The 10,443-nt window shown below is 45.1% G+C and overlaps 8 non-coding genes across 8 annotated transcripts; 5 read left to right on the top strand and 3 right to left on the bottom strand.

Annotated features, from left to right (window-relative positions):
• Positions 1-227: 227 nt before the first annotated feature.
• On the top strand, positions 228-300 carry TRNAV-AAC. The gene has a single exon. It is a non-coding gene; the product is annotated as a tRNA-Val (tRNA).
• A 446-nt stretch (positions 301-746) lies between these two features.
• On the bottom strand, positions 747-820 carry TRNAN-GUU. Its single transcript has one exon. It is a non-coding gene; the product is annotated as a tRNA-Asn (tRNA).
• Positions 821-3,157: 2,337 nt separating this feature from the next.
• On the top strand, positions 3,158-3,229 carry TRNAD-GUC. The gene has a single exon. It is a non-coding gene; the product is annotated as a tRNA-Asp (tRNA).
• An 810-nt stretch (positions 3,230-4,039) lies between these two features.
• On the top strand, positions 4,040-4,112 carry TRNAV-AAC. Its single transcript has one exon. It is a non-coding gene; the product is annotated as a tRNA-Val (tRNA).
• A 446-nt stretch (positions 4,113-4,558) lies between these two features.
• On the bottom strand, positions 4,559-4,632 carry TRNAN-GUU. The gene has a single exon. It is a non-coding gene; the product is annotated as a tRNA-Asn (tRNA).
• Positions 4,633-6,972: 2,340 nt separating this feature from the next.
• On the top strand, positions 6,973-7,044 carry TRNAD-GUC. Its single transcript has one exon. It is a non-coding gene; the product is annotated as a tRNA-Asp (tRNA).
• An 809-nt stretch (positions 7,045-7,853) lies between these two features.
• TRNAV-AAC lies at positions 7,854-7,926 on the top strand. Its single transcript has one exon. It is a non-coding gene; the product is annotated as a tRNA-Val (tRNA).
• Positions 7,927-8,371: 445 nt separating this feature from the next.
• Positions 8,372-8,445, bottom strand: TRNAN-GUU. The gene has a single exon. It is a non-coding gene; the product is annotated as a tRNA-Asn (tRNA).
• Between the last annotated feature and the right edge of the window lie 1,998 nt (positions 8,446-10,443).

The raw sequence follows: 10,443 nt of genomic DNA on the forward strand, positions 1-10,443 counted from the left end.
CGCATAAGTTTGAGTCGAGGAAATCATGGCTGCAAAGAGTCAGTAGACCAGCGCATACCGCCGCGTGTGCGTGCGTGTGTGCGCACACATATAAATGTATCTACCTATCTGCCTCTCCATCTATAGCAATAGCTATATATGCGTATCGTAGACAGACAGCTAGCTAGCTAGCTGGCTGGCTAACTAACTAGAACACAGTGAGATGTCTAGGAGGAGGCGAGCAAGCAGGTTCTGTAGTGTAGTGGTTATCACGTCTGCTTAACACGCAGAAGGTCCTGGGTTCGATCCCCAGTGGAACCATTATGCCAGTGCAAGATAAGAGAATTGGGGTAGGCGTGATGAAGCATAACAGATTCGTTTCCAGTAACCCAATCCTTGGTTTGAGATACCTTTAAATGTGCTCTTGATTGCTTCAGATAAAACTGCTTCAATTGAGAAAAATCCTGCTCTGCTGTGCGACAGTATATCAGTTGACGTACGGATTGCAAGGGCACAGAAACAATTGCCGACGTATTTTAGATTACGTTCGAAATGTGTTTAAATGCACAGATGCTAAGTATTTTAAAATAAAACCGCAGCTCTTTTAGTAACATCTTTACAGGTTGGTAGGTGGCCACAAGGCCTCTGGCAGGTCGATCACTAGGGAGCCTGACCCGGTTTCCTCACTGCCCCAAAGTAAGTACGGCCTGGAAGATCAGTTTTATTAACGGGTCAGCACCTGAGGTCTCTTCAGTAGCAAGAAGAAGCGTCCCTGGGTGGGCTTGAACCACCAACCTTTCGGTTAACAGCCGAACACGCTAACCGATTGCACCACAGAGACATAGGATCACCTTCTCCAAAAGTACAGCAAAAAGGGGAAACCTCTCCGTCGCACTACAAACTCAAACGCCAGAGATTTAACCGGTGTAAAATACCATCATCCCCTTGGAGATATTATGAATAAGCTTTGTGTTAATACAATGGGAAAAATGTCTGATGAGCATTGTATATTATGTCTCCATAAAAACAAGTGAAGAGGTATTACGGTAAGACTAACTCATCATTTTGCAAACTGCGCACAGACTGCAACACGGTAGAATTGTGCACTGACACTTTGCAGAGTATTGCGGGTGCGCAGTTTGGGTTTTCCAGCGGGTTGGGTTTGCAGAGATTGAGTGAGTTAATGCAGCCATAGATGGCTGTCACCTTTTAATTGGGTAAAATATGGCACGCAGCAGGTGAGAAGATGTGCTGGGTATTGATTGGAAAGGAACATGTAAGGCAGAGAAGGAGCAAATGCAGTTAAAGTAGAAGTGCCAGTAGGCGTGCAGGTGCTTGCTTTCTTGGAGAGTTGACTATATCTCAGGTGGCACAGGCCATCAGCTCAGGCGGTATAGCTGGCGTGCAATGGTGCTGTGAGCACCCCACGCTTGACATGCCCGCTACACTCTGACTTGCCCTGTAGCAGTGTTGTCTTAGCCGGTAAGGAGTCGCGAAGCCACATTAGAAAAGAAGGAAAGACCGAAGACAACTGCATGGATGGAAATAAAAATGAAAGAACTACGAATCTATCCCAGGCCGTTGGTAAATAATCCTCAGAAGAAAGTTCTATCTTTGTTGTACACTCTGCGATAATCAATATTATATCTCTGATAACTGATCTGTTAATTCTATATTTAACAACATACAGCGTATACAACTGAAAGGCGAGCTGTTGTAAATATGGTATACAGTGGTTTGAAATGATAGTTAAGAATACTGTGTAAATGCTATCTTAATGGAAAATGAAAAAATATCTGAGGGAGAAAAGTAAAAAAGAAAGAGGCGTGAGAGCAGAAAGTGAAGTGGCACGGATGGGCAGAGGGGACAATAGCTGAAGAAAGTGGCTGACAGGGGCTGTCGGCACTGGCTCGCCCTCACTGGGAACAGATATACTTCTGGCAAGATCGCCTGTTGTAGAGCATCCCCTCCAGTAGAGTCGTGGGGACAGAGGATGAAGTACTGCAGGACAAAACACCATAAGTGGGCAGGCTGACATGCGTAAGAAACCTGGATTTTAAAATTCTAAGACAGCCCGAGGAAAAGTTTCAGAGAGTGACCCCGAGCTAAAGCATGGCTTTATGGGTATGCTAATCAGGTGATGGGTGACATTTCATTTTTATAGCCTTTTTTGTCAGTTCTCAAATTAAAAAGAGATCCAGCACTGCACAGATGTGATACCTGAGCAGAAGGGGCAATCTGTTTATTCGACAAACTGAAAGGAGTAACCACGGAAATCAACCTTGTTTTACCAGCTCATTAGCATGACCAGAATGCCATGGTTTACCGTGTATTTTCTCCCACTTGCGATTCTTTCTTTGTCACGAGCTGGATTTGGAAACGGACGGTGTCGTTTCTCAGCACAGATGTCATCACACTCCTTCATTTTGAAGCGTAGCTGAGTTTTTGGTCGCTGTAATCTTAATAAACTCCTCTTGTCTTATCAAAGGAGGTCCAGCAACCACAGCCCTCCCCGCCCCCGGTTGTTTGGGGGTTTCGATTTTTCACCCTCCCTTTTATGTCAGCTATGTGCCTGTAGTTTTCCTAGTATCAGTCACGTCCTGGTGGGTGGCATCTCTTCCTTGTCAAGACAAGGTGCTTCTTATATCTTTCGTATAGATTGCCATCCGTTGTGATCTAGTCTTTCTTACGTCTTCCTCTTTGGCCGGCATCTCACGTGGTCAGCAGTTTGCATCCTGACATCACACGTCCTAGAACTCAATCTTACATTCTTCTCGGCCACTTCCTGAGTATCAGAAGCACTTAAGACACGGAGGGAGCAGCTTCAGAGACAAGAAACTCCCTTCAGTTAGAACATTCGTTCATTCAGTTGAAGGCGAGAGAGTGCCCGAATTCATAAGATTTGTTTCCGGCTCTTTTGGCTGATAGCTCACTTTCAGTCCAGCGTCGAGGGTGAGCTTCAAGTGCGACAACTCTTCCCCACATGTAACTACGAATAATTAATCCGCTCACAGATTGCCCCACTTTATTCATTCAAAGGAAAATGAGCTATGTAGTTTAAGGCTGCTCGTTTCAAAATTCCATTTGAAGTACCAGTAGAGAAAATGATGGCAGTAACCTTAAGTGTGTTAACCCTATGGACTTGTCTGCCGTCGGACAGGGTCAAGCACCAGTGGCTTCCTCGTTAGTATAGTGGTGAGTATCCCCGCCTGTCACGCGGGAGACCGGGGTTCGATTCCCCGACGGGGAGTATGTAGCTTCTTTTTGGTCTAGCTTTCATCAGAGCACTGGATCATGCCTGTGAACTATTAACAACCTATTAATAGTTATATCGACTATTCATTTCTGTGGTACGTGGTTTGATTCTGACAAAACTCCTTTAGTGACTGCGTTAGATGGGCGAGTGACTTAACCAGACTCACCAATGGGGCATTCTTGTTTGGTTTGACTCCTTAACAGTCACCTTGACTGCAGGCCTAGTAACTTGCTGTCAGCCCATTGCCACGAGCTTCCTGCTTTCTATCACTGCTTTTCAGCAGTGAGTACAGCACTGATTTCCAGATAGTCACCCCCTACCTGTAGTGCTGAAGCTCAACCTGGTGTCGGGCCTAGTATAAGGGGCAAGGTGTAGCTCAGCAACTTGAAAGATTGCAGTTTTCGACATAGTTCTCTTACCGGGTCTCTCACTCGGTGACCTCGCTAAATAAGTTGCTCACACTGTTCAGCACACTTTAAATATATTCATTAATTACTGCAAATATCGTGCGTTCTGTTTATTTACTGGCGTGCTACACTTCTAACACGTGGAAACTAACTTTGAGCTATTTGTCGCATAAGTTTGAGTCGAGGAAATCATGGCTGCAAAGAGTCAGTAGACCAGCGCATACCCACGCGTGTGCGTGCGTGTGTGTGCACACATATAAATGTATCTACCTATCTGCCTCTCCATCTATAGCAATAGCTATATGTACGTATACGTAGACAGACAGCTAGCTAGCTAGCTGGCTGGCTAGCTAGCTAGAGACACAGTGAGATGTCTAGGAGAGGAGACGAGCAAGCAGGTTCTGTAGTGTAGTGGTTATCACGTCTGCTTAACACGCAGAAGGTCCTGGGTTCGATCCCCAGTGGAACCATTATGCCAGTGCAAGATAAGAGAATTGGGGTAGGCGTGATGAAGCATAACAGATTCGTTTCCAGTAACCCAATCCTTGGTTTGAGATACCTTTAAATGTGCTCTTGATTGCTTCAGATAAAACTGCTTCAATTGAGAAAAATCCTGCTCTGCTGTGCGACAGTATATCAGTTGACGTACAGATTGCAAGGGCACAGAAACAATTGCCGACGTATTTTAGATTACGTTCGAAATGTGTTTAAATGCACAGATGCTAAGTATTTTAATATAAAACCGCAGCTCTTTTAGTAACATCTTTACAGGTTGGTAGGTGGCCACAAGGCCTCTGGCAGGTCGATCACTAGGGAGCCTGACCCGGTTTCCTCACTGCCCCAAAGTAAGTACGGCCTGGAAGATCAGTTTTATTAACGGGTCAGCACCTGAGGTCTCTTCAGTAGCAAGAAGAAGCGTCCCTGGGTGGGCTTGAACCACCAACCTTTCGGTTAACAGCCGAACACGCTAACCGATTGCGCCACAGAGACATAGGATCACCTTCTCCAAAAGTACAGCAAAAAGGGGAAACCTCTCCGTCGCACTACAAACTCAAACGCCAGAGATTTAACCGGTGTAAAATACCATCATCCCCTTGGAGATATTATGAATAAGCTTTGTGTTAATACAATGGGAAAAATGTCTGATGAGCATTGTATATTATGTCTCCATAAAAACAAGTGAAGAGGTATTACGGTAAGACTAACTCATCATTTTGCAAACTGCGCAGACTGCAACACGGTAGAATTGTGCACTGACACTTTGCAGAGTATTGCGGGTGCGCAGTTTGGGTTTTCCAGCGGGTTGGGTTTGCAGAGATTGAGTGAGTTAATGCAGCCATAGATGGCTGTCACCTTTTAATTGGGTAAAATATGCACGCAGCAGGTGAGAAGATGTGCTGGGTATTGATTGGAAAGGAACATGTAAGGCAGAGAAGGAGCAAATGCAGTTAAAGTAGAAGTGCCAGTAGAGCGTGCAGGTGCTTGCTTTCTTGGAGAGTTGACTATATCTCAGGTGGCACAGGACATCAGCTAAGCGGTATAGCTGGCGTGCAATGGTGCTGTGAGCACCCCAGGCTTGACATGCCCGCTACACTCTGACTTGCCCTGTAGCAGTGTTGTCTTAGCCGGTAAGGAGTCGCGAAGCCACATTAGAAAAGAAGGAAAGACCGAAGACAACTGCATGGATGGAAATAAAAATGAAAGAACTACGAATCTATCCCAGGCCGTTGGTAAATAATCCTCAGAAGAAAGTTCTATCTTTGTTGTACACTCTGCGATAATCAATATTATATCTCTGATAACTGATCTGTTAATTCTATATTTAACAACATACAGCGTATACAACTGAAAGGCGAGCTGTTGTAAATATGGTATACAGTGGTTTGAAATGATAGTTAAGAATACTGTGTAAATGCTATCTTAATGGAAAATGAAAAAATATCTGAGGGAGAAAAGAAAAAAAGAAAGGCGTGAGAGCAGAAAGTGAAGTGGCACGGATGGGCAGAGGGGACAATAGCTGAAGAAAGTGGCTGACAGGGGCTGTCGGCACTGGCTCGCCCTCACTGGGAACAGATATACTTCTGGCAAGATCGCCTGTTGTAGAGCATCCCCTCCAGTAGAGTCGTGGGGACAGAGGATGAAGTACTGCAGGACAAAACACCATAAGTGGGCAGGCTGACATGCGTAAGAAACCTGGATTTTAAAATTCTAAGACAGCCCGAGGAAAAGTTTCAGAGAGTGACCCCGAGCTAAAGCATGGCTTTATGGGTATGCTAATCAGGTGATGGGTGACATTTCATTTTTATAGCCTTTTTTGTCAGTTCTCAAATTAAAAAGAGATCCAGCACTGCACAGATGTGATACCTGAGCAGAAGGGGCAATCTGTTTATTCGACAAACTGAAAGGAGTAACCACGGAAATCCAAACTTGTTTTACCAGCTCATTAGCATGACCAGAATGCCATGGTTTACCGTGTATTTTCTCCCACTTGCGATTCTTTCTTTGTCACGAGCTGGATTTGGAAACGGACGGTGTCGTTTCTCAGCACAGATGTCATCACACTCCTTCATTTTGAAGCGTAGCTGAGTTTTTTGGTCGCTGTAATCTTAATAAACTCCTCTTGTCTTATCAAAGGAGGTCCAGCAACCACAGCCCCTCCCGCCGCCCCGAGTTGTTTGGGGTTTCGATTTTGTTTCACCCTCCCTTTTATGTCAGCTATGTGCCTGTAGTTTTCCTAGTATCAGTCACGTCCTGGTGGGTGGCATCTCTTCCTTGTCAAGACAAGGTGCTTCTTATATCTTTCGTATAGATTGCCATCCGTTGTGATCTAGTCTTTCTTACGTCTTCCTCTTTGGCCGGCATCTCACGTGGTCAGCAGTTTGCATCCTGACATCACACGTCCTAGAACTCAATCTTACATTCTTCTCGGCCACTTCCTGAGTATCAGAAGCACTTAAGACACGGAGGGAGCAGCTTCAGAGACAAGAAACTCCCTTCAGTTAGAACATTCGTTCATTCAGTTGAAGGCCGAGAGACTCCCTGAATTCAAAACATTTGTTTCCCCCTCTTTTGGCTGATAGCTCACTTTCAGTCCAGCGTCGAGGGTGAGCTTCAAGTGCGACAACTCTTCCCCACATGTAACTACGAATAATTAATCCGCTCACAGATTGCCCCACTTTATTCATTCAAAGGAAAATGAGCTATGTAGTTTAAGGCTGCTCGTTTCAAAATTCCATTTGAAGTACCAGTAGAGAAAATGATGGCAGTAACCTTAAGTGTGTTAACCCTATGGACTTGTCTGCCGTCGGACAGGGTCAAGCACCAGTGGCTTCCTCGTTAGTATAGTGGTGAGTATCCCCGCCTGTCACGCGGGAGACCGGGGTTCGATTCCCCGACGGGGAGCACGTAGCTTCTTTTTGGTCTAGCTTTCATCAGAGCACTGGATCATGCCTGTGAACTATTAACAACCTATTAATAGTTATATCGACTATTCATTTCTGTGGTACGTGGTTCGATTCTGACAAAACTCCTTTAGTGACTGCGTTAGATGGAGCGAGTGACTTAACCAGACTCACCAATGGGGCATTCTTGTTTGGTTTGACTCCTTAACAGTCACCTTGACTGCAGGCCTAGTAACTTGCTGTCAGCCCATTGCCACGAGCTTCCTGCTTTCTATCACTGCTTTTCAGCAGTGAGTACAGCACAGATTTCCAGATAGTCACCCCCTACCTGTAGTGCTGAAGCTCAACCTGGTGTCGGGCCTAGTATAAGGGGCAAGGTGTAGCTCAGCAACTTGAAAGATTGCAGTTTTCGACATAGTTCTCTTACCGGGTCTCTCACTCGGTGACCTCGCTAAATAAGTTGCTCACACTGTTCAGCACACTTTAAATATATTCATTAATTACTGCAAATATCGTGCGTTCTGTTTATTTACTTGGCGTGCTACACTTCTAACACGTGGAAACTAACTCGAGCTATTTGTCGCATAAGTTTGAGTCGAGGAAATCATGGCTGCAAAGAGTCAGTAGACCAGCGCATACCCACGCGTGTGCGTGCGTGTGTGTGCACACATATAAACGTATCTACCTATCTGCCTCTCCATCTATAGCAATAGCTATATGCGTATACGTAGACAGACAGCTAGCTAGCTAGCTGGCTGGCTAGCTAGCTAGAGACACAGTGAGATGTCTAGGAGAGGAGGCGAGCAAGCAGGTTCTGTAGTGTAGTGGTTATCACGTCTGCTTAACACGCAGAAGGTCCTGGGTTCGATCCCCAGTGGAACCATTATGCCAGTGCAAGATAAGAGAATTGGGGTAGGCGTGATGAAGCATAACAGATTCGTTTCCAGTAACCCAATCCTTGGTTTGAGATACCTTTAAATGTGCTCTTGATTGCTTCAGATAAAACTGCTTCAATTGAGAAAAATCCTGCTCTGCTGTGCGACAGTATATCAGTTGACGTACGGATTGCAAGGGCACAGAAACAATTGCCGACGTATTTTAGATTACGTTCGAAATGTGTTTAAATGCACAGATGCTAAGTATTTTAAAATAAAACCGCAGCTCTTTTAGTAACATCTTTACAGGTTGGTAGGTGGCCACAAGGCCTCTGGCAGGTCGATCACTAGGGAGCCTGACCGGTTTCCTCACTGCCCCAAAGTAAGTACGGCCTGGAAGATCAGTTTTATTAACGGGTCAGCACCTGAGGTCTCTTCAGTAGCAAGAAGAAGCGTCCCTGGGTGGGCTTGAACCACCAACCTTTCGGTTAACAGCCGAACGTGCTAACCGATTGCGCCACAGAGACATAGGATCACCTTCTCCAAAAGTACAGCAAAAAGGGGAAACCTCTCCGTCGCACTACAAACTCAAACGCCAGAGATTTAACCGGTGTAAAATACCATCATCCCCTTGGAGATATTATGAATAAGCTTTGTGTTAATACAATGGGAAAAATGTCTGATGAGCATTGTATATTATGTCTCCATAAAAACAAGTGAAGAGGTATTACGGTAAGACTAACTCATCATTTTGCAAACTGAGCACAGACTGCAACACGGTAGAATTGTGCACTGACACTTTGCAGAGTATTGCGGGTGCGCAGTTTGGGTTTTCCAGCGGGTTGGGTTTGCAGAGATTGAGTGAGTTAATGCAGCCATAGATGGCTGTCACCTTTTTATGGGTAAAATATGGCACGCAGCAGGTGAGAAGATGTGCTGGGTATTGATTGGAAAGGAACATGTAAGGCAGAGAAGGAGCAAATGCAGTTAAAGTAGAAGTGCCAGTAGAGCGTGCAGGTGCTTGCTTTCTTGGAGAGTTGACTATATCTCAGGTGGCACAGGACATCAGCTAAGCCGGTATAGCTGGCGTGCAATGGTGCTGTGAGCACCCCAGGCTTGACATGCCCCGCTACACTCTGACTTGCCCTGTAGCAGTGTTGTCTTAGCCGGTAAGGAGTCGCGAAGCCACATTAGAAAAGAAGGAAAGACCGAAGACAACTGCATGGATGGAAATAAAAATGAAAGAACTACGAATCTATCCCAGGCCGTTGGTAAATAATCCTCAGAAGAAAGTTCTATCTTTGTTGTACACTCTGCGATAATCAATATTATATCTCTGATAACTGATCTGTTAATTCTATATTTAACAACATACAGCGTATACAACTGAAAGGCGAGCTGTTGTAAATATGGTATACAGTGGTTTGAAATGATAGTTAAGAATACTGTGTAAATGCTATCTTAATGGAAAATGAAAAAATATCTGAGGGAGAAAAGTAAAAAAGAAAGAGGCGTGAGAGCAGAAAGTGAAGTGGCACGGATGGGCAGAGGGGACAATAGCTGAAGAAAGTGGCTGACAGGGGCTGTCGGCACTGGCTCGCCCTCACTGGGAACAGATATACTTCTGGCAAGATCGCCTGTTGTAGAGCATCCCCTCCAGTAGAGTCGTGGGGACAGAGGATGAAGTACTGCAGGACAAAACACCATAAGTGGGCAGGCTGACATGCGTAAGAAACCTGGATTTTAAAATTCTAAGACAGCCGAGGAAAAGTTTCAGAGAGTGACCCGAGCTAAAGCATGGCTTTATGGGTATGCTAATCAGGTGATGGGTGACATTTCATTTTTATAGCCTTTTTTGTCAGTTCTCAAATTAAAAAGAGATCCAGCACTGCACAGATGTGATACCTGAGCAGAAGGGGCAATCTGTTTATTCGACAAACTGAAAGGAGTAACCACGGAAATCAAACTTGTTTTACCAGCTCATTAGCATGACCAGAATGCCATGGTTTACCATGTATTTTCTCCCACTTGCGATTCTTTCTTTGTCACGAGCTGGATTTGGAAACGGACGGTGTCGTTTCTCAGCACAGATGTCATCACACTCCTTCATTTTCGAAACGTAGCTGAGTTTTTTGGTCGCTGTAATCTTAATAAACTCCTCTTGTCTTATCAAAGGAGGTCCAGCAACCACAGCCCCTCCCGAGTTGTTTGGGGTTTCCGATTTTTTTTCACCCTCCCTTTTATGTCAGCTATGTGCCTGTAGTTTTCCTAGTATCAGTCACGTCCTGGTGGGTGGCATCTCTTCCTTGTCAAGACAAGGTGCTTCTTATATCTTTCGTATAGATTGCCATCCGTTGTGATCTAGTCTTTCTTACGTCTTCCTCTTTGGCCGGCATCTCACGTGGTCAGCAGTTTGCATCCTGACATCACACGTCCTAGAACTCAATCTTACATTCTTCTCGGCCACTTCCTGAGTATCAGAAGCACTTAAGACACGGAGGAGCAGCTTCAGAGACAAGAAACTC

The sequence above is a fragment of the Protopterus annectens genome, chromosome 2.part1 (genome assembly GCF_019279795.1).
Source record: "Protopterus annectens isolate FY-2018-M chromosome 2.part1, PAN1.0, whole genome shotgun sequence".
In the NCBI taxonomy this organism is placed as follows: Eukaryota; Metazoa; Chordata; order Ceratodontiformes; family Protopteridae; genus Protopterus; species Protopterus annectens.